The following is a 24,374-nucleotide window of genomic DNA, read 5'->3' on the forward strand; positions in this document are numbered from 1 at the left end:
GGCCCTACTTTGGAGTTTGTGTTTCTGTGTGATGGAACTGGATTCAGAGGTGATTTTTGTCCACAAGTCTCTCCTGTTACTTTTACCAGAATTGTAGTTCATGCTGGGGTTTAATGTATACCCAGGGTTCCTGAATCTCTGGACTGACGATGTGATAGCCAGGCACTGAGCCTCAACAGACTTGCAACTCCTACATTCTGGTTGATTGGACTTACCCCACTCAGCTAACAAGGAGGTGAAGAAGGTCAACCATCACACAGGGAGCCAAGAGTGCCTACAACTGAAAGCAGGAGGATTGCATGCAGCATCCATGGGGATCTAAGCCCACTCTTGATATAGATGTGGAGTGGAGACACCATTCCAAGGTCCACAGGATGGAGGAGTAGATTATGAATTAGAGTGGACTTACTGATATTCTTTCATGAACTGTTGTGATTAGTAATTGAAGAAAATGTGGCATTGGTGTGGAGAAAGTGGCCATGGTGGCTGCTGGGGGTAGGCAGTGGGAGGATGAGATGAGATGTGGGGGAATTTGTGGGACTTGGAGTTGTCCTGGGTGAGGCTGCAGGGACAGTTACCGGACATTGTATGTCCTCCCACGGCCCACTGGGTGGGCTGTGGGAGAGTGTGGGCTATGGTTTGGACCATTGACCATGAGGTGCAGCCGTGCTCAGAGATGTATTCACCAAATGCAAAAAATGTCTCATGATGATGGAGGAGATTGTTGTTTTAGGGGGGAGGAGTGGGGTGAGGTGGGTGGGGTATATGGGGACCTCGTATTTTTCTAATGTAATATTAAAAAAATAAAGAAAAAAATAAATTTAAAAAATTAAAGAAACAGAAAAACACAGCTCAACGAGTTATGGAAACATTGTTCCTATAAAGTTCATTCCAGGAACTTTGAGCTCATCTAATTCCAACTACTAACTCAGATGTACCTCTAGAGTTCAGGAAGATACACAGATGAACGCAGATTAAACGGCCTAGTCACTCCTTATTAATTAAAAAAAATTAGAAAAAATGCTAATCATATTCATAGCTCACAAAACCAGATTTCTGATTCTTTTTTTAACCTTTAGCATTAATATAGTACCAACTTCAGTGTCATCTCGGGCAAAACACTCACTTCCCCTGCTCTTCAACCTTCCTATCTTTGAAAGGAAGATAAAAGCATTTTTCAGGCTAAATCACCGCACATTTTGAGGTAAAGCTCATATGTTGTAACTGAAAGTGTTTGTAAACTTTAAGGTGCTACTCTAATATCATAGCAAAAGATGACAGGGTGTGCCCAGGTACAGGGTAATTGGTATTCCTATCATTTATAATGTGCCAGAGATAGAAACAGGAACGGGGGAGCCAAGTAAAATTCTCCTCAGTTAAATATGTGCCAAGGTGAAAGAGAGCAAGGAACTTTTCTATCTTTCCTGGTAAACAGAAAAGGAAGGTGGTAAAGAGAATATTTGCTAATAAAGTGGTTAGCCAATAGAGGAGTGGGTGATTAAATAGTCTACAGTCATTGTTTTAAAATGTATGTAAATGTGTACAAAATGTCAGCTCTAGAATATACCTTCATGTAATGAGCAATGAACCATGTAAATATTTCAATAAATCCTAATTTCAGATCTGTAAAAAGAAAATATAGTACCAACTTTGCTGTTGCTTCAAAAATATTACAGTTGTGTTCTTAAGTATATTCCATATAATATATTATTTGTATGTTCCGATTGTATCAGCACATTCTTAAAAATGTGTAGAAGTCCATTCCTCCTTTTATATTATTAACCACAATTCTCATCTCCTTCCAAAATCATTTTTATACATTCCCAATATCATCCTTCAGCTGTCCTCCATATAACGATAATTTCACTTGACTACTTGTTTCAGCCACATTCATTCCACAAATCAGTGTTTCTTACATTCATTATTTGTAGCCATCAATTGCCACCATTACCACCTATTTATATTTTACCTGATTAAACATTCTACATACATCCCACATTCCATCTGCCACCAACCTATACTTCACAGTTCCACTCCAGAAGTCAACTCATTGTATTTAGATCATATCAGTGAGACTATAAAATATTCTTCCTTTTGTGTCTGAATTTGTTCAACCTAATATTCTGAAAGTTCCTGCTTGTTGTCATGTGCTTATCCAATTGATTTCTTGGTACAGCGGAATAATAACCCAATGTATGAATATATTACATTTTGTTTATCCATTCATCAGTTGATGGACACTTACATTGTTTCCATCTTTTAGCAATTATGAATAATATAATTGTACTATTAATTATAACCCATAGATTCCTTTACGGTTCACTATAGTGCACAGTCTTATCATTGCTTACCTTTAATTTGTATTTTAGCAACATATATACTACCAATATTTCCCCTATTACTCCACATTCAGTTATATAATTTACGAATGTTGATTATATTCACAAAGTTGTGTTACCATCATGACTATACATTAACAAATCTAATTAAGTGAACTTTTGAGGCTCAAGTTTCTTTTTCAGTCTGTTCCTATTCTGCTCTACATGGATGATTTACTTAACATGAATTTACTCTTTTTCCTTTTGCATTTATTTTTTTCTCTGTTATCATAAACATTTCATTAAAAAATATAGGAGGTCCGCATATACTCCCACCCCCCTCATCCCACTCCTCTCACATCAACAACCTCTTTCAACATTGTGTGGCACATTCATTGCATTAGGTGAATACATTTTGGGACACTGCTGCACCACTTTGCAGCTTACATTCTCCCCAGTCCACCCAGTGGGCCATGGAAGGACATAAAATGTCTGGTATCTGTTCCAGCAGTACCACCCAGGACAACTCCAGGTCTTGAAAATTCCCCCACTTCATATTTCTTCTTCCCTTTCCCTACACTCAGCAGCTACCATGGTCACTTTCTGCACATCAATTCTTCAATTTCTTCCATTACTGATCACAATAGTTCCATTGTAGAATATCAGTAAGTTCATTCTAATCCACACTCTATTCCTCCATCCTGTGGACAATGGGATGGTTGTGTACACTCCACTTCTATATCGAAAGGGGGCTTAGATTCCACATGGTTGACAGATGCAATTCTCCTGCTTGCAGTTGTAGGCACTCTCAGCTCCCTGGTGTGGTGGCTGACCTACTTCACCTCCCTGTTAGCTGACCAGGGTAAGTCCAGGAACCGGATGGTAGGAGTTGCAAGTCTGCTGAGCCTCAGGGTCCAGCTGCCACATGGACAGTCCAGAGATTCATGTCTCCTGAGTATACATCAAACCCAGCACCAACCACAGGTTCAGTGAAAGTGACAGAAAAAGCATGCATAGAAAGGTTACATCTGAGTCCAACTCCATCAAACTCTGGAACACAAACTCCAAATTAGGGCCATCTCACATGGCACTGAACTCCAGAGCCATCTGCCATGACCATAGAAGCAATAGGTCTCTGTAGTCCTCAGGAGAAATAGTACCTGGGTTCTATCTACTTTGGCTGTCTCTGGGATTCTGCTGAGGGGTGCATATGCGTGACTCCTTTGATGACCTCCCGACTCATAGACATATAATCTCATTTGTCCTTTCATGCTCCCCTTTTTATTCAAAGTCAAAAAGCAGATTTTAACACCTGACATTACCTGTAGGTTGAGATATTCCTCTTGTCTGAGTTGACCCTTTATTCAAGGTCTTTTTCTAATTGCATCACCAGCTGGTGCTTGCCTACCATGAAGTTTTGACAACTGTAATTTTGTATTGTATTTTAAGTTCAAGTAACATCATCCAATTTATTTTTCTTTTAAAATTTTTTGGCTATTTGGGGCCCCTTACACTTCCAAATATATTTGATAATTTGCTTCTCCAAGTCTGTTTATAAGTTGTTGGAAATTTATTGGAATTGGGTTAAATCTATAAGTCAATTTGGAAATGTCTGACATCTTAATTATATTTAGTCTTCCAATCAGTCAATATGAAATATACTTTCATTTGTTTAGGTCCTATTTCACTTGCTGTAGGGATGCTGTGTAATTTATGCCTACAAGTTCTTTACATCTTACTTAAGTTTATTCCTAGATATTTAATTCTTTTAATTGCTATTGGAAATAGAATTTTTAAAATTTCATCTTCTGGTTTCTCATTACTGTTGCACAGAAAAACTGATTTTTGCCTCTTGCTCATATATCCTGCCACTTGACTGCACTGTTTAATCATCTCTAGTGGCTATGCTGCAGATTTTTTTTTTTTTTTGGCTTTCAACATGTAGAATCATTGCATCTGCAATTAATGAAAGTCTGTCTTTTCCAAAATTGGATGCCATTTATTTGTTTTTCTTGGCTAAGTGCTCAAGGAAGTACTTCTAATGCAATGGTAACCATGAGTGGGACAGTGGCATTTTTGTCTTGTTTTCAGATCATAGAGAGGAAGCCTACAGCCTTTCATCATAGGGTATGATGATAGCTATGGGGTTTTCTTATAGGCTCTTTATCATGGTGAGGAAGTTTCCATCTAATCCTATCTTTTGAGGTGGTTTTATCAAGAAGGAGGCTGTGTGTTGTTAAATGTCTTTTCTGCATCTGTTGAGATGGTCATGTGATCATAGACTGAGTCAGGTAATGTTCCCTCTTCTCAAAACTTGAAAAATTTTAGGCAGGATAAGTATTACTTCTTTCTGGAATGATTGATATAGTTTGCCCATCCTTCCATCTGGTCCTGTGATTTTCTTGATAGACAGAATTTTATCACTCTTTCAATCACATTGCTGGTGATTGGACTGCTCAGTTCTTGAATTTCTTGAATTTCTTCTTTCATCAATGTAGTTTGATGTGCCTTGCTAGAAATCTGTACCCTTCATCTAAATAGTCCATATTAATGGCATAATTTTTTTCAATATATCCTCTTATAATACTCTGTTTCTTTGGGATCAGTGGTGATATACACTCTCTCATTTCTGATTTTATTTATTTGCATCAACTCCCTTTTTTTCTTTCCTAGCCTACCTAAGGGATTTTCAATTTTATAATTTTTTTCAAAGAATCATTTTTCATTTTCTTTATTCTTTCTAATTTTTCTTAATCTCAATTTCATTTAATTCTGCTTTATTCATTATTTCTTTCCGTCTGCATGCTTTGAATTTGATGTTCTTTTTCTACTTCCTCAAGCTGTGTAGTTAAGGTTTTGTTTTTGGCTGTTTATTTTTTAATGTACTTATTTAAGGCAATGAGCTGCCTTCTTAGCACTAATTTAGCTGCATCCAATACATTTTATGTTTTTTCTCATTTTCATTTGTGGTAGTTACTATTTATCTGCTGAGTTCCTCCAAGTCAAACTGATTGTGTAAGCGTGTGTTTAACTTCCATATAATTTTTCTAATTATGTTCTCGACCCTTTTTGATTTCCAGCCTCATTTCACAGTAGTCAGAAAAAGTGCTTTGTGTAATTTCAATATATCTAAATTTGTTGAGACTTGCTGTATGTGCTTGCATTTGTCTCCCCAAGTTTGAGGAAATTGAAATTGTTCTGCATGAATTTTCAAAGACAGATACAAACCATTATAAATGTCAAAATTCACAAAATTGTATGGTGCAAATTGAAAACCATATTGCAAACTATAGACTGTGATTTGTAGCAATACTTCTGTATGAATTCACCAATTGGCATAACTGCTCCATACTAATGAAAGATGCTATTGATATTGGAAAATATGAATGGGGGTGGTAGAAGGACACATGGATACCCTCCATGTTTCTGCTCTAACATTTCTATAATCTAAAACTTCTTAAAAATAAAGTAAAAAATAACTCCAAGCTCACACACTGAAAACTCTATTTAAACCTGATTCAGAAGATTTCAAGGTTCTTATCTTCCTTTCAGATTCTAGAGCTATCACTCTTCTAAAAAAAATGCCTTGCTCCATATTCATAAACTTTTTCCACAGTCACTTGTCAATGCTTGGAGTCTCAATCACTGATACCACTCTCTTCCACATAAGCCTCCTTTAGATTATCTAGAACCAAGCAACAAGTTCTTCTTGGCAAAGTAGAGTAAGTGAAATTTCAGCCACAAAGCCAGGATTTAAGAAGAGAAAAATGTGATTACATGGTAGGTCTTCTTCTGTCCATCATGTATTGGAAAAGGAGACATTGCTCCTCAATATTACCAGGGAAGGTTCACCTGGATATGATTGCATTTGCCTTTTGATAGCTCTTTCTTCCAATTTTGAACTCTTGGACAACAAACATAAATGCAATCTTCGTCATAATGTCCATCCCTACATATCCTCAAATATTGCAAAGAACTTACCAGCCTCTATGACTAGAAAAAGGCCACACTGGAACACAGTGATATGTGTCCTTCACTCCTACCTGGAATGTATAAGGAATAAGTCCTTGTTGTCTGTTTAGGTTGTCTTTTTGTTTCTAGGGCTTTGTCAGCTCTACTATCCGAAGCCTTAGGTATCATTACTACCTCTAGTCAGAGGAGGCAAGCTTGAGTGTGGTAGACCATAAATTTGTGCGGTATTCCCAACACTTAAAATCCCTGCCTTGTAAGGGTATGGGCCTGCATGATGGTCACATCTTCAAATTCCCTTCCAAGTCAGTTGCCTTAAGTCTTTTATTTTTTACATCGTGGTAATAGAAATCTATCGTTGCCTGTGTCATCAATGTTTGATATCATAGAGTGTAGGGGATGCTTTCCTGATATGTTTCTCTGCCTTATGTTAAGAAAAGACAAGAGTTTCTTACGTAAGGCCATGTTCCCCCAAAAGTACAAATATTTGAGGAAACCAATCTGGAGGTGGAGGAATGAATCAATATAACCTGCTAACCTATGGGTTTAGGATGCTTTATAAGGACTGAAGGTTGTCACATTTTAGGAATTCATAATGCAAATGCACATTTATTTTAACATTGTCCTTAAGCTACTGATTTCCAAGATTTGAATTTAGCGTGACTGCTGCTTATCCAGGCAGTGACACATTGATTTGTGGGTGGCTGTGATCCATTGTATGGCATGAAGGCTTATGTCTGCCATATCGGGTGTATTGTGTGGCTACTCTGGGACCTACATGTTTTAGGCTGCCCATCTTTATGGACTCTGGAGTGCATGATTCCAGGATGCTCTTGCCTAAATCTTGACAAACATGAGTCCTTCATGACACATCATTGTTCTCATGCAATGAACACCAATTCATTGACTAGACCTGCTGCACTGACAAAGGTTAGACTAAATTGCCTGGAGAGAAAGTTGTCCCTGGAGCCTTATTATCCGTGGACTTGATGATATCATAGCACCTATGGGTGAAGAGGATAATCCAAACATGTTTTCAACCATTGGTTTCCACCTGGGTGCAGGACCTCAGATGCAGAGCCCAAGGGCAAAATATGTTCCAGTTCCCCCTATTGTCTTTGAGGATATGGAAAAGATGAATAAAAAGACGTCATTCCAGGAATTAGATTTCCCTTTCCAGGTCATAATAATATCCAGCACAAACATCCATATGTGTGTGTGTGTGTATATATATATATATATATATATATATATATACTTCAGGCTACAGATTCCATTTCAGCTCTGTCTGCTAAATCCTGTGCACAGACTTAAAGCTTTGGCTCTGATTCAGGGAGACATTTCTGTGATGTACCCATTTATTTTCATTTTCCTGCTCCTTTATCTTCCCCTCTCAGCATGGTGATTGACTTATCCTGCCTGCTTCATCAGAATGAAACCCAGTGTATTTAAGGAAGGAGATCTGATTATAGGTGGTTTTTTCCCCCTTTATACATTTATAACATACGATGGGAGCACAAAACCCACCAAGGAAGTCTATATGAAACGGTAAGTGCTTTTGAACTCATTTTCTGCTTGATTATTACAATGAAAACAGCCTAGGCAATTTGCAGGTGGCTTGATCAACATACTCCACGTTATCTGTCCTCTCCATCCCACTTATTATTCACATCCCAGAATGTAATTTATTTTTTCTGTTTCTACTGGAAGTTTTTCTGTGGGAATGAATATTATATTTTTCTTCCTTTTAGTTCATTTCCAGTGCTGGAATCCAAGTGAGACAACCCTCTCCAAAAAACTACACCCTCCTTGCCTTTCCCTCTGCTTCTGCACCACAAGCAGTTGATCAAGTTATATTCTTTAGAAATGCAATCCACTGGTGTTAGAGCTTTGCTAAGTGGTTACAGGAAAATATGTCTGTTCCCCAAACAATGGTTTGCACATTTTTCTTTCCCCATGAGTATAGATGCTAATAATCTTACCAAGATGCCCCAGATACCTGTGTCCCCCATGCATGGACAGACTTCTTAAAACAGGCATCTGACTACTGTTTGAAATATCTCTGTATCATCACCTGTCAGGGTTCCTTCATGCATCCTCCAGCTGCCTGCCAGTCTAGGGATAAGAGATGAATGATTTGTGAGATATTTTCCACTCCAGCTTCATTCTCATTCATGTGGGCATTTAAACTACTTTGCTTTGTAGATTTCTGTGACTGCAAGATCTATATCTGACGGTCTAATTAATGAATTGATGAAATGAAACTTCAAGGGAACACGTTTCAATAAAATTGATTAAAAAATTTCCGGGGATTCCAGCAAATAGTTTCTGCTCACGTGAGAATAAGGAGTTTCACACAATAAAATAATGGGTTAATGCTTTTTTGAAAGTGCCAGATACATATCATTTGCAAGAAGCTGAGCAAAATTTTGACAGGGGATGGAAAGATTAGGAATTTGAGACCTTTTTCTCCTTTGAAAAATTTTGCAACTAAGTTTTCTTTCTTTTCGTTTCTGGATATTTGTCTGCCTATCTTTCATTCTTTAATACTCCTCCAATGCTTCCCTGCTTATTTCCTCTTCATAATTTTCAAAACAGATTTGTCCCATTGTTGTCAATGTCTTTGATGTACACACCTAATTCTGAAGGAGGCTGGTGATTGCTGTTTTTCAGTGCAGTTCAATTTGTTTCATTCCGGGACATTTTGACATGAATTTCCTGGTGTAGAAGGCCAGATTTTCTCATGTGTCCCAGCTTGTTTTAAGAACACTTTAATACCGACGGACAGAGTGGTGTTGTGTCTGACAGAGTAGGAGGCACTAACTGCTTCCCTTCTTACACTCTGCTGGGCACTCAAACCACCTCAGGAAAATATACACCTTGACAGATTTGTTTTTTTTTTTTTTTAATTTTTGTCTGAAAATAAATCCCGATGTGACAGTAATATGCACTTGCAAATATATAAGATTTTTTCACCTGGGAGTCATATTCACTAGTCTCAGCAGGCACAGTGCTCACTGCTCACAAGCTTGGAGGGTGTGATGATTTGCCTTTCAGGATTTTGACCATTTTTTCTATTCATGTACAGGCTTTTTCACCTTTTAAGAATATTTTTCTTATTGGAATTAACAAGAACTTGCTCACTAAAAATTCATTTTATTTTGTTCTTGCTTGTTTTAAATATTTTTCTATAACATATGTTGAAGTAAAAAAGAGCATGAAATTTCACTTAAAGTAAAATTTAGGTGTAATTTCTTTTATTCTGTGTGCCTTTTTGGTCAGGTCTCCCTAGTCTATGGTTTGAAAAATAGATGTGCTAATTTTACTATTTAATTTTTCCTCTGAGACTTGGAAAGATTTTGCCTCAAGTATGAATTAGATAACATCAATTCTATATTCCAAAATTATTTACTTTCACCACTATTCAAAAAGGTCATTATTCTTGTACTGTTTTTCAAGACCAGCTAGATAATGCATGGAAGAGTCACTTAAACACAGATTGTTTCTCCATTTTATATTCTGTCCTGGTGCTATATCCATATCTTCGATTCTATTTAAAATATTTTGCCTAATAAAATATTGCAACTATTGGTTTTTCTGTCATATTCTCCCCTTAGCATTCTCAATTATTTTCACTAATTTCCTGAACTTACCATCCTTCCAGAAAACCTCTTAAGCCATATTAACATTACCTTATAAATATCTCAATAAATTTTTAAAATAGTTTATACTAATATACAAATCATCCAAATTTTCCATTTTAAGCACTGTTAAGTGTACAATACAGTGGTATTAATGATATTCACATTTATTGTGCTGTCATCACCAATATCCATTACCCAAAGGTTTTAATCATCTCTAATAGAAAACCCTCACCCACTAAAAAATAATTCCCTTTCTCCTTCTCATCCTCTGGGCCCTGTAACTTGTAATGTTTAATTGTTTTAACTTTTTTTAAACCAAACAATGTTATTGATGCATATTCATGGAGCATACAATTCATAAAAAATCAATGATATTTGGTATAATCACATATGTGTGCATTCATCACTTCAATCATTACTGGACTATTTTCATTAATTCCATCATAATACTACTAAACTTTTATAGCATGTTTGTTTGCAGACCATTGACATAGTTGTGACATTTTTTTAGGAGGTGCCAGGGATTGAACATGAGACCTCATACATGGGAAGCAGGTGCTCAACCATAGAATTAAACCCAGTTCCCTGTTTTTTGATGCTTTTACATTCCTCAATAGATCTTTATGATACTGTTCATTGGTAACAGAGGAATTGATTTATGGGTAAATTTACTGTGAATTTATTGTTAATAAATTTCTTAATAATAATCGATCATGATTATGTTAATTGTTATTATATTAAAATGCATAAATGAAATTGCCCAATATTATACCATTAATAATATTAAAGAATTTATTATTAATTTATTGCTATCATATCTATTTCCCATAAAGCTTTAATAAATTATTGATATTATATTTAAATGCCATTAACAGTTGTATATATTCGGTTGACTACTTCCTTATCAATTACAAACAATTTTCACATTTCCTCTTGGGTTTCCCATTGACCCATCTTACTACCATGAAAAGATTGTGGTTTGCTCCTTTCTTTCCATTCTTATTTGCCTGTTATTTAATCGCTAGCAATTCCAGTAAGGTACAAAGCAATCCTGAAATTAACAGGCCTTATCCTTACCTTGATTTTAAAGGAAATTCTTATTGTTCAGGGATTCATCGAGCAAATTACATCCCATGATACATGAGGCATATGACATTCTGCATCAGCAAACTTGGCTAATGGTTTTGGCTCATTCAGATCTGGAATGGGGAGAGTATCTGCCTGTGCAGATCAGCCCCTGAATGGGGGTGATCCTTCATTACCTCACCCTCAGCCACCTCCAATTTTTACTCAATATCTATCCATATAAGCAGAGTCTAATTTCTGATTTTGAGTGTTTTTTTGTGTGTGTGTTTATTCATATTAAAATACTCTTCTCCTAACAAATATATTCAGTTACATGCTCAATTTTCTTTAATGCTTTATCAACTTCTATGAGTGCATACATTTTAATCATTGCAGAAAAGTGAAGACTGATAGGAAATTATCTAATTTGCTAATAGTCTTTTTTTAAAAGATTGTTTCATATTATTTTCTGCATGTTGTTTTTTTCCCTATGTATTAGAAGAGTTTCCTTCAGGGTAATTCAATGTTTTCCATAGGAGATTTTATTATCCTACTTCCTTGTAAAACGTGATTACAGGACACATTTAAAGAAATAAATGAAAACTTGAAAACCAAAGTATGCAATTAGTTACAAAGATACCAAAGATTACTAAAGATAAGAGCCATAATTAACCATAGGTAAGTATATTTATAGATGGGTGAAGAAAAAATGCATCCTTAGGAATCGAATGGTGCATTCATAATAATAAAATGTTCAAATCTGCACAAAGGAAAAGCAATTATTATAAATACATAAAGATATAGTAGCCTCAAATAAATAAACAATAAAGAGAAACAAGATATAAAATCAGGCATCATAGTGAGAAATTTCAACCTTTCTCTCCCAAATGATAAAATATATCTATTAAATATAAATTATATTTGAAAAAAGTTTACCAAGTTTGTTTTTTTTGAGCACATTTGGAAACCTGTGTCTAATGGTGAAATGTACAGTATGGAATACCTATTACTGTGTTAATCAAGTCTGTAAAAAAGGACTTTTGAAATGAAAGCAGATTTTCATTCTTCTTGGAAATTCTTTTGCTGGGTAATAAAAATGTAAAGAATTTCATTTGTGCCCAGAAATGACTTATTGATTAAGGAAGTGAAACTGCACAAATCAACAATAAAGATGAAAAGAATAAGAGTCATATGAAGGGAATAGAACTGAAGATCTTGGATTAATATTAATGTTAATAGGACTGTAATTTTTTTGTCTTTATTTCTTTAAAATTACATTCAAAAAACCTGAGGTCCCCATATACCCCCCATACCCCTTACCCCACTCCTCCTCCCATGGCAGCAATCTCCTCCATCATCATGAGACATTCACGGCATTTGGTGACTGTCTCTGAGCACTGCTGCACATCATGGTCAATGGTCCACATCAGAGACCACACTCTCCCACAGTCCACCCAGTGGGCCATGGGAGGACATACAATGTGCAGTAACTGTCCCTACAGCATCACCCAGGACAACTCCAAGTCCCAAAAGCGTCTCCACATCTCATCTCTTCCTTCCATTCCCCACACCCAGCAGCCACCATGGTCACTTTCTCCACACAAATGCCACATTTTCTTCGATTAGTAATCACAATGGTTCATGAATGGAATATCAGTAAGTCCATTCTAATCCATATTCTATTCCTCCAAACTGTGGACCTTGGAATCTTTGTATCCACTCCACATCTATATCAAGAAAGGGCTTAGATTCCACATGGATGCTGGATGCAATCTTCCTGCTTTCAGTTGAAGGCACTCTTGGCTCAATGGTGTGGTGGTTGACTTTCTTCAATTCCATGTTAGCTGAGTGGGATAAGTCCAATAAATCAGAGTGTAGGAGCTGAAGTCCGTTGAGGTTCAGGGCCTGGCTATCATATAGTCAGTCTAGAGATTGAAGTCCCCTGTGTATATATTGAACTCCAGCACCAACTATATTTCTGTTAAAAGTAACAGGAGAGGCTTGGGGAAAAGATCACGTCTGATTCCAGCTCCATCACACAGAACCATAAACTCCAAAGTTGGGCCAACTGACATGGCACTGAATTCCACCTGCCATGTCCATAGAACCTGTGGTTCTCTGTAGCCCTCAGAAGAACCAATTACTGGGGTTGTATCTACTTTATCTGTCTCTGTAATATTTTAATAAAGAAATGGTTAAGAGACCTTTTAGACATCATAACACTTTTCCCTTTACAATACTACATTGTTTCCAGTCCTATTAGGTATAGTTAGGCAAAAACTCACACTTCATTATTTTTCTTCTCTCAAATATTCCTGCCTTGCATGATTCTTCCTATACTGTGCTCTAATATTCTTCTCAGTTTGTTGATGTTGGAAGATGGCAGATCCAAAATTTGATGGGGTAGAGCCTTCAGTGAATTGATTGTCATTCTTTTTGTGGACACTTCTCACCATGCAGATGTTATGCCCCTCTGTCTCTCACATCCAATTCTACCTAAGCACTGGAACTGAACTTTTGAAGAGATATAACCTTCAGTTGGAATTACTCTAACTTCAACTTCATGACAATAATACTGTCATTATATAAATCATTTAATAATGTATTAATATGAAAAAAATCTTTTTTATTTCCTGATATAAAGAATAAATTAAAAATTCTATATGAATTTCATCACTCATTACACTTTCCTTTGTAAACAGTATCATCTTCCTCCAAGGAAGCAGAATTCAATCATAGCAATCAAATACCTTTTTGCTCTTTTTGAATTAGATACATTTCTAAGGCTTCAGAAGAACTCATCGAGAATGAGACTACTTGTGCTTTCAACCTGAATTTGGGCATTTAATTGAATTTGAAGATAATCATGATTTCAGTCTTCTGCCTTCCACACAGGTTTGAGAACAAGAACTACCAGTATGTTCTGGCCTTGATTTTTGCAATTGAAGAGATCAACAGGAACCCCCATCTTTTACCCAACATTACTTTGGGATTTGATCTGTACAATTCACTACACAGTGAACAGACAACATTGGAGAATCTCATTATTTGGCAATCAGGACTGGACAAGGACCTCCCTAATTACACCTGCAGGAAAGAGACCAAGTCTATAGCAGCCCTTACGGGAACAACGTGGGCAGTTTCTACCCAGATTGGGACACTGCTGGAACTCTACAAAATTCCACAGGTGAACCTCATTAGAGGGAAGATGAATTAATGTTTCCTTTGCTATTTTCAGTGACCTTAAAAGAAAAGGTCAAAAGAGGGAATTGTGTTTACACATTTCTCAAAGGGTACAGCTAGTATACAGAGACATGGTGGGATGTTCACATATCCTTTCCCAGAACATAAGTGAGGTCAGGTGAGTAAGAGACAAAGGAGTTTCCTAGACCCTTGAAACTGATCAATTAATTTCCATTATTCTCTCAGGGATTGGGAGATGATTAGAATATAAAAAGAGCAAGTCTTCCCTTCTTCCTCTTTAAAACATTGCTTAATTTTCATCTGGGCTGAGTTTGTGCTTCTGACTAATTCTCTTTCTCATACTGGCTATTTAATCCTTCCCCTTTAGCTTGCTTATGGCCTTTACGACCCACAACTGAGTGATGATGGACAGTTTTCATCTCTCTATCAGATTACCCCCAAGGACACATCTCTGGCTCTTGGCATGGTCTCACTGATGCTTCATTTTAGTTGGAACTGGGTGGGACTGGTCATCTCAGAAGATAAGAGAGGTGTGAAGTTCCTATGGGACTTGAGAGAAGAGATGGACAAAAAGGGAATCTGTGCAGGTTTTCTGGAAATGATTCCTGTCACTGAGAGGTCATATTACTCAAAAGACTGGCAATATCATTTACGGATCAGAAAATCAACAGTGAATGTGACTCTCATTTATGGTGACTCTGACTCACTAATGGGATTGAGCTTTTGGAGATGGAATTTCTTAGTAATAGGGAAAGTTTGGATTACAACCTCACAATGGGATTTTACCACCAGCCAGAGAGACTTTTTACTTGATTCATTCCATGGGGCCCTCATTTTTTCACAGAATATTGGTGAACTGCCTGATTTTAAAACTTTCATGCAGACAGTTAAACCTTCAAAATACCCAGAAGACTTTTACCTCACGAAATTGTGGTACGTCTCTTTTGATTGCTCGGTTTCTGAATCTGATTGTAACACTCTGGAGAATTGTCCTCCCAATGCCTCCTTGGAGTTGCTGCCTTGGTGGCTGTTTGACAAGGACATGAAAGTAGGAAGTTACAATGTGTATAATGCGGTGTATGCTGTAGCTCAGAGCCTTCATGAAATGCTTCTTCAACGATTAGAAATGCAGTAAGTGGAAAATGGAGATGGACTGGGTGTTTATCCCTGGCAGGTAATACCTCTTCCATTGAACAATATGTGTATTTCAGAACATGCCATAATCATGACTTTCTTGGTGTGGAACATATGCTCAAGTCAAGAAGTTTAGGGTTGTCTCTCCAAAAGAGCAAGAGATTGTTTACTTGTTCACTGTCTAAGAGGTAAACCTAGACCTAGGTAGAAATGGTCATGAACAGGAAGGTGCTGATAGCAGATATGGAAGGAGTTATTAATCAATGCCAATGTTTCATGTTACTAAAGCCCTCAACATTCTGCCCTGCTAATATTTTTAATATAAAATACCTAGACCTCTTCCATTAAACATTTGCATGACAACAGGAACAAACTTGTTTTCGAATTAGTTTTAGGCACTCTGTAAGATACTGCACATCAATCATATCATTTAATTCTGCAACCTCTTCAGGTATTGCTGAACTTACTTGGGGAGAATTCAGTTAGTAATTGAGGGTGCTGAGATTTGATTCTTCTATTAAGGTTTGTTCATATCACACACTCACAGATTGTTTTGATTTCATTGTATTTGGAATTTTCTACTGAAAATATTTTGTAAATGCTATAACATTTTAGTCCACCTTACGGTTTCTTTTTTTTTTTTTTTTTTTTTTTACTTAATTGAATGTTACTGATAAAGTTGCCTTAGGAAGCAGGGATGACAGAGGATCAGAGATGTTACCACCTTGGTGATCTGTCTTATTCAGTGGGCACAATTGCTCACAGGTGTGTCTCTTATAGCTACATCCATTTCGGAAGAACATCCAATTTAACAATTCTGCTGGTGATCCAGTGAATTTGGATAAGGAAAGGAAATTTGAAGCTAGGTATGACATTCTCAACTTTTGGAATTTTCCAGAAGGTTTTGGACATAAAGTTAAAGTAGGACATTTTAACTCAGATATGCCACGTGATCAACAATTGTCTCTTTCTGAGGAGATGATAGAATGGGCCACAGGATTTTCCGAGGTAAGTAGGCCACAATTACAATACTTAATATTACACAAAAGTAACAAAATCTTGCAATGGATATTTTATTAGTGCAGGTTCTCTAAAGAAAGATAATCAACATGAGATATCTGTAAATAGTAAATGAGTTAATATAGTTCTCTCATGGGACCAAGGGATGAACATGTCCAGATTCTGCAGGCAGTCTGCAAACAGGCATTCCGGTGAAGGTCCCATGAAAGTCCTTGGTGGAGTTTACAGGAGATATTGGCTATTCAAAGAACAGGGAATTTCTCTCCAAATGCTGAAATCACTTTTTATTTTAAGGCACTGAATTGATCGGATAAAACCTTATCCATTGCTGACAGCAATCTCCCTGGTTGATTGTACATGTAATCAGTCATCTATGCAGTCAATTCACTGATGACTAAAGTCGATAAGTGTCCTTTATTACAATTAGCCCAAGGTTTACTTGATCAAACACTGGCTGTGTTAACACATTGACCTAACCTCCACAGCAGTTGTCTTCCTCCTTCCTGCTAAGTAAGTGTTCACATTATTAGTTTAACCACTTACCTTTACACAAGAAAATTTTTCTCACATACTGTCCACAGGATGGGAAAAGAAAACATTTATTTAAAGATACATTTCTAAATTATTTTATTTCATATCATAAAATAAACCTGACATCTTATCAATAAATTTGATTTAGGCACTTAAAATTTAAAATTGTTGATACCCAATACCCCAAACCATCTAATGGTTGGAGAAGTAAATACACAGCTGTTAATAACATGTATCTGGTTTTCTTCCCAGACTCCCCACTCTGTATGTAGTAAGAAGTGTTTGCCTGGTTTCAGGAAGACTTTTCAAGAAGGAAAAGCAGCATGTTGCTTTCTTTGCACCCCCTGCTCAGAGAATGAGATTTCCAATGACACAGGTAAGTTTTGCCCTCAAAAAGGTCCCCACCTCTCCTTTATATCCCCTGACCACACAAGGTAGTGGAAAGAATCTGGAGGAAAACTACAGAAACAAATTTCTTCTTTCCTTTGTTTAGTAATTTCGTTTTTATAATAAAAATATTTCCCTTTGATATAACACCCTTTCTATGCCCTTAAGTAATTTACTTGAGTCATTGTTGAGACACACTGAAGGCCAAATAGTTTCTGGAAAGACCTTTGTTGACCGCACCAAATTAATATACCTTTCATGCCTCTCTTGGAATTTAACACATGTGATTACAAGTATCTGCTTTCCATCTTGATTGAAAGAATGTTTAGATTATAATTAAGTAATGTGTTTTAACCTTACTCCATTTCTGTGTCTAAAACTGTTCATGACACAGAGCAGATGTTCAGAAAGTTTGGAAATGATTTAGGGAATGTTTAGTTCTATTGCGTCCAACATGAGGATGAAGTAACAAAGTCTTAATGAGGAATTTCTGTTTCTGCTCTCCTCTAGTTCACAGGTAAATGGGAAGGTAAACATAGACTATTTTTGTCCATGTTTCAAATATGCTATAAATATTTGAACAGGGTCCTAGGGACCAGTACTTTCCTTGGGAGGAAGGTTTGATGGAATTCCTCACAGAGGCAGTCACATTAGTATTATGTAAGAAGAGTGGAGGATGTGATAAAATCTTGGCCAAATTATTATATATAAAATAAAATAAAATAAAATAAAAGGAAATAATCACTGCACATAATTTTCAGAATTTCAGAGTACCAAAACACAGTTTCTATGTGACAGGATCTCACAGAATATTCGGTATGTGGTTTGAGACATGATGTAGAAAAGAGCTAAATATTCTTTACATAATATAATTAACACGTTTAAATTATATATATTCATATATTAAATTCTAGAATCACTTCTATGGTTGGAAATTTCTAAGTTTTTTTTGATAATTAATATGTAGTTGAATTTCCTGAAATGTTTACTATTATTTCAGTTATTTGAGACCTGTTGAACTGATGAAATAACATGGAATTTAGTCAATGTGGAAAAAAGGTTCATGTACACATTTATATATGGTAAGTTTGAATAAATGTTCCATGTGCACATATAAAGGAATAGTCTAACCAAAAATTCATTTCCCAAACATATGGAGATTAAGAAATACACTATTGAGGAAGTGGGGCAAGATGGTGTCTGATTGAATGCACCTTTGTCATCTCTCTTGTAAAAACCTGGATAAGTGGAAACAGAATCCTCCCTGAGGGGGCAGTCTGGTAATTTACAATGCAGCAGGTGTCTGCAAACCATACCTAAAATCAGGAAAACATGAACAAATCCAATGAACAAGCTAAAAACCAGGAAGAGAATCAGAACATTGAACAACCAATTAAACTCTCAAAACATTATAACATGGATCAATTTAATGAAGAGAAGGAAGAGATTAAGGATGTTAAGAAAACACTTGGGGATCATAGAGAACACATTTTAAACATATGTAAAAAAGATAACAGATATGATGGTGATAAACAGTACCATCCAAGAAATCAAAAATACACGATCAACAAACAACAGCAGTTTTGAAGAGGCAGAGGAAAGAATTAGTGATGAGGAAGACAGTACATCTGAAATCAAACAAATAGTAGAATTATTGGTAAAAAGAGGGAAAAAAATACAGCGGGGACATAGGGACCTAAATTACAATGCAATATACTCAAACATGCATCCCAGAATGAGAAGAGAATGGAAAGGGGACAGAAGGGGTATAGGAGGAAAAAATGGCTAAAAGCATCACAAACCTATTGAGGGAGATGGATAAACATGTCCAGGAAGCACAACATACCCCAAACAACTTTAATCCCCAAATGCCCACACCAAGACATAATCTTGTCAAATTATCCAATACTCAAGACAAAGAGAAAATACTGAAAACAGTGACAGAAAAAGAACCATCACATACAAGGGAGGCTCCATATGATTAAGTGCTGATTTTTCATCTGAAAACATGGAGGCAAGAAGGGAGTCATATGTCATCCACAAGGCAGTAAAAGGAAAAAATTTCCAACCAAGAATACTCTATTCACCAAGCTAGCTTTCAAAAATGATGGAGAGTCAAAATATTCACAGATAAACAGAAACTAAGAGAGTATGCCAACAAGAAGACTGTCCTTCAAGAGATAACAAAAGGAATTCTCAATGAAGATAGAAAAAAAAAACACATGAGAGATAGAGTTGAAGGAGACTGTTAGAACAACTAAGAAGAGAAAAAGAGAGGGAAAAAAAGAACCCAAACATATCACAAAGACAAATGCAAAGAAAATATGTCTAATAAAAGTAATTCCCTGAAAGTTATAACAATGAATGTCAAGGGATTAAACTCATCAGTTAAGAGACACAGATTGGAAAAATGTGTAAGGAAATAAGACATATCTATAAGCTGTCTACAAGAAACACATCTTAGACCCAGGGATTCGAGGACATTAAAAGTGAAAGGCTGGAAAACAATCTTACAGGTAAACAATAACCAAAAATGGGCCATATTAACATCGGACAAGATAGATTTTAATGCAAAACTATCATGAAAGACAAACAAGGACACTACATACTAGTGAAAGGGATAAACTTTCAAGAAGAAATAACTATCATAAACATTTATGCCCATAATTAGAGCACCTTCATATATATGAAACAAACACTGGAAACCCTAAGTGAAAGAATGGATGTCTCTACAATTATAGTCAGGGTTTTAATATACCACTATCACCTTGGACAGAATAACTCAATAGAGAATCAGTAAAGAAACAAAGACCTTGAACAATATATTAAAGGACCTGGACCTAATAGATGTATACAGAGCATTACACCCAAATACAGCAGGATTTATATTATTCTTAAGTGCACATGGATCATTCTCCAAGATACCCTACATGCTCGGACACATTATTAAGATGTCTATACTACCCAAACTTATTGACAAACTCAATGACATCCTAAGAAAAATCAACACAGCAATTTTTTAACACTTGATGTGGTATAATTTTTTTTTTAATTTTTTTTATTGACTTTGTAATAATATTACATTAAAAATATATATGTGAGGTGCCATTCAACCCCACCACCCCATCCCCCCTCTCCCCCCTCCAACAACACTCGTTCCCATCATCATGACACATCCATTGGATTTGGTAAGTACATCTTTGGGCACCTCTGCACCTCATAGACAATGGTTCACATCATGGCCCATACTCTCCTCCATTCCATCCAGTGGGCCCTGTGAGGATTTACAATGTCCGGTGATTACCTCTGAAGCACCATCCAGGGCAGCTCCATGTCCCAAAGACGCCTCCACCTCTCATCTCTTCCTGCCTTTCCCTATACCCATCGTCCACCATGTCCACTTTTCCCAATCCAATACCACCTCTTCTATGTGGACATTGGATTGGTTGTGTCCATTGCACCTCTATGTCAAGAGGAGGCTCAGATTCCACATGGATGCTGGATGCAATCCTCCCATTTTCAGTTGTAATCACTCTAGGCTCCATGGTGTGGTGGTTGTGGTATAATTTTATATTTTCATTCTTCTTTCTTTTTTAATAAATTGTCTTTTTTAAGGATATATAAATAATAAAAAGTTACATTTTTGTCTTTATTTTTTAATATTACATTAAAAAAATATGAGGTCCCCATAACCCCCACCCTCCTTACCCCACTCCTCCCCCCATAACAACAACCTCCTCCATCATCGTGAGACAGTCATTGCATTTGGTGAATACATCTCTGAGCACCACTGCACCTCATGGTCAAAGGTCCACACCATAGCCCACACTCTCCCACTGCCCACCCAGGGGGCCATGGGAGGACATATAATGTCTGGTAACTGTCCCTGCAGCAACACCCAGGACAACTCCAACCCTGAAAATGCCCCCACATCATATCTCTTCCTCCCACTCCCTACCCCCCAGCCACCATGACACTTTCTCCACACCAGTGCCATATGTTGTTGATTACTAATCACAATATTTCATGAATAGATTATCAGTAAGTCCACTCTAAATCATACTCTATTCCTCCATCTTGTGGACCTTAGAATGGTTGTGTCCACTCAACATCTATATCAAGAGGAGGCTTAGATTTCCCATTTTGATGCTGAATGCAATTTTCCTGCTTTCAGTCATAGGCACTCTTGGCTCCCTGGTGTGGTGGTTGACCTTCTTCACCTCCTGGGTAGCTGAGTGGGATAAGTCCAATAAACCAGAGTGTAGGAGTTGCAAGTCTATTGTGGCTCAGGGCGCGGCTATCACATGATCAGTCCAGAGATTCAGGTCCCCTGGGTGTACCTTAAATTCCAACACCAACTACAGTTCTGGTAAAAGTAACAGGAGAGGCTTGTGGACAAAGAACTGATGACAATTCTTATGGGCCTGTGTGCCTGAAATTTGAACTAGTCCTAGAGATGCAAGGTGCCCAAGATTTACCTCCTGAGAGCCTCCAAATTGTTCACATGTGGCCACTATCTAAGCAAAACTCAGCATGTAAATTCATTACCTTCCCCCCACCAGGGGACAAGACTACCGGGGATGAGCCTCTGTGGCACAGATGGATTACCACCAATCACTAACTGGTGATGCAACTAGAAAAATGCCTTGAATAAAGGGGGAATGGCAAAGACAAATGAGTATATATGGCTAAGAGTCTTTTAAAAAGTATCAGGAATGATGATGGGAGACTGTGTTGCTGTGGGGGTAGTGGTGGGGTGGCGATGGTGAGGTTGAATGGGACCTCATATTTTTTGAATGTAATATTTTAAAAAAAGAATAAAAAAATTAAAAAAATAAAGGGAAAAGGTAGAGAACAATAAAAAAAAGGGGGGGGTCCTTAGCAGTCTTGCAGGCTGACGTTTAATTTCATGGGGTATGAAACTGGGAGTCAGACACACTGCTCTTTGGAGTAACAGAGAAGGTTCCAATTCTGGCCTCAGGACCCTCTTTCCTACACTATCCTGAGAGCAGTGAACTGAGTCAGGCTTGTTGAGGATTATTGGCAGGAATCCAGAAAAAGAGTGTGTAAAAAAGACAAACCCATCACTGAAGGAAGCCGCTCTTACCCAGACCCTGTGATTCCCCAGAACTTCCAAGAGCTGTGCACACATGGAGCCTTGAGGCTGCTCAGCTGGTGTTCTCCACTCTCCTCACCCTCCATCCTTTTCCTGGCATTCACCCCAGAGCAGAGAAGGCTCTTCTCGTCCTTCTTGAGTTGAGGCGAACATCCCTTGTATCTTGAAAGCTCACTACTTATGACTTAAAGTAAAACTTTTGTCTTTAGAAAAATACAAACAAAAAAATAAAAAATAAATAAATAAAATAAAAAAGTGTCAGGAGGTCATCAGATGTGTCATCTTAATACCCACATCATTAGGATCCCAGAGACAGCACAAGCAGATACAATCCCAGTTACAGGTGCTCCTGAGAACTACAGAGAACACAGGTTCTATGATCATGGAAATTGGCTCTGGAGTCCAGCGCCTTATCAGTGGACCGTACTTTGGAATTTGTGTTCCTGTGTATGAAGGAGTTGTACTCAGATATGAACTTTCTACACATGCCTCTTCTGTTCACTTTTACTGAACCTATAGTTGGCCTAGATTTGGTGTTTATCCAGAGGACTTTAATCTCTGGACTGGTTATGTACATGCTGGGCTCTGAGCCTCAGCAGAGTAGCCGTGCCTACTCTCTGGTTTGCTGGACTTGCATATGTCAGCTAACAGGGAGGTGAAGATGGTCAACAACTGTACCAGGGAACTGAGAGTGCCTCCAACTCCAAGCAGGAGAATTACATCCATCAACCATGTGGGATCTAAACCCCATCTCAAGATAGCAGCAGAGTGGACATCACCAACCCAGGGTCCTCAGTTTGGAGCAATAAAATATGGATTAGAGTGAATTTACTAGTATTCTGCTATAGAAGTATTGCATCTAGTAATGGAGGAAACTGTAGCATTGATCTGGGGACAGTGGCCATGGTAGTTCCTGAGGACAGGGAAGGGGGAGAAGAGATGAGAGGTGGTGACATTTTCAGGACTTGGAGTAGTCCATAATGATATTAGAGGGGCATATGCTTGACATTATATATCCTGCCATAACCAACTAAATGGACTGGGGGAGAGTGTAAACTACAATGTAAACTTTAATCCATGCAGTGCAGCAGTGCTCCAAAATGTACTCACCAAATACAATGAATATGCCACAATGATGAAAAATTATGCTGTTGTGGGAGTATTGGGGGAGGTGTTGGATATGTGGGAGCCTTTTATATTTTTTAATGTACCATTTTTTTGAGATATATGTACCTTAAAAAGATATTTTAATATAAAAATAAAAAATTAAAGTAAAGAATTACACGAATAAACCATGGTTTAAAGTAAATAGCACAATAAGATTTATAAAATGTATAAAACTGGAATTTCCACATTTCAAGTTTCAGGTAATGCAGCTAAAGATATCCTCTGAATATAATATATCATCCTAAATTTTATATATGTGTGTGTGTACTATTAGTATATATATTTTAATGTAAAAATCTGAAGTTATAAGTATCACAAATTAAAATAAGAACAGTAGAATAAATATAAAATAAAAGAATATAATAATTATGAAAATAAAATGTAATGAAAGACAAATATGAAAGGATAAAAACTCAAAGCTGTCTAATAAAAGTCAAAACTGATAAATTAGTAGAATAATGAATTAAGAAATATTACATAATAAATGATTTAAAATTGGAAAATATGTACAGAATTTTTAAAATCAGAAATGGATAGTATAAATAAATTCATTCAAGTTTATGTGAAAATTGAAATGAAATTCCCAAATTCCAAAAAAAATAAATATTACCATATACGTCCCAGTAATAAAGGAAAATCTGAAAAGATTCATATCTTGTTAGGATATTAAACCATAGTTTAAAATGAGATATCTTCTCAAAAAGTTTTTATAAGTCTATGACTTTCCTGAGAAATCCAAACAAACTGTCAAGGAAAAAAGAATACTTATCTACTCAAACTTTTCCAGATACTAGGAAAATGTGAAAAAGACTTCACATT

The 24,374-nt window shown here is 36.8% G+C and overlaps 1 pseudogene; it reads left to right on the forward strand.

Moving 5' to 3' along the window:
* LOC131272966 (vomeronasal type-2 receptor 116-like) overlaps positions 1 to 24,374 on the forward strand; it is a 64,397-nt pseudogene that overhangs the window by 36,890 nt on the left and 3,133 nt on the right.

Source organism: Dasypus novemcinctus, chromosome 30, assembly GCF_030445035.2.
Source record: "Dasypus novemcinctus isolate mDasNov1 chromosome 30, mDasNov1.1.hap2, whole genome shotgun sequence".
In the NCBI taxonomy this organism is placed as follows: domain Eukaryota; kingdom Metazoa; phylum Chordata; class Mammalia; order Cingulata; family Dasypodidae; genus Dasypus; species Dasypus novemcinctus.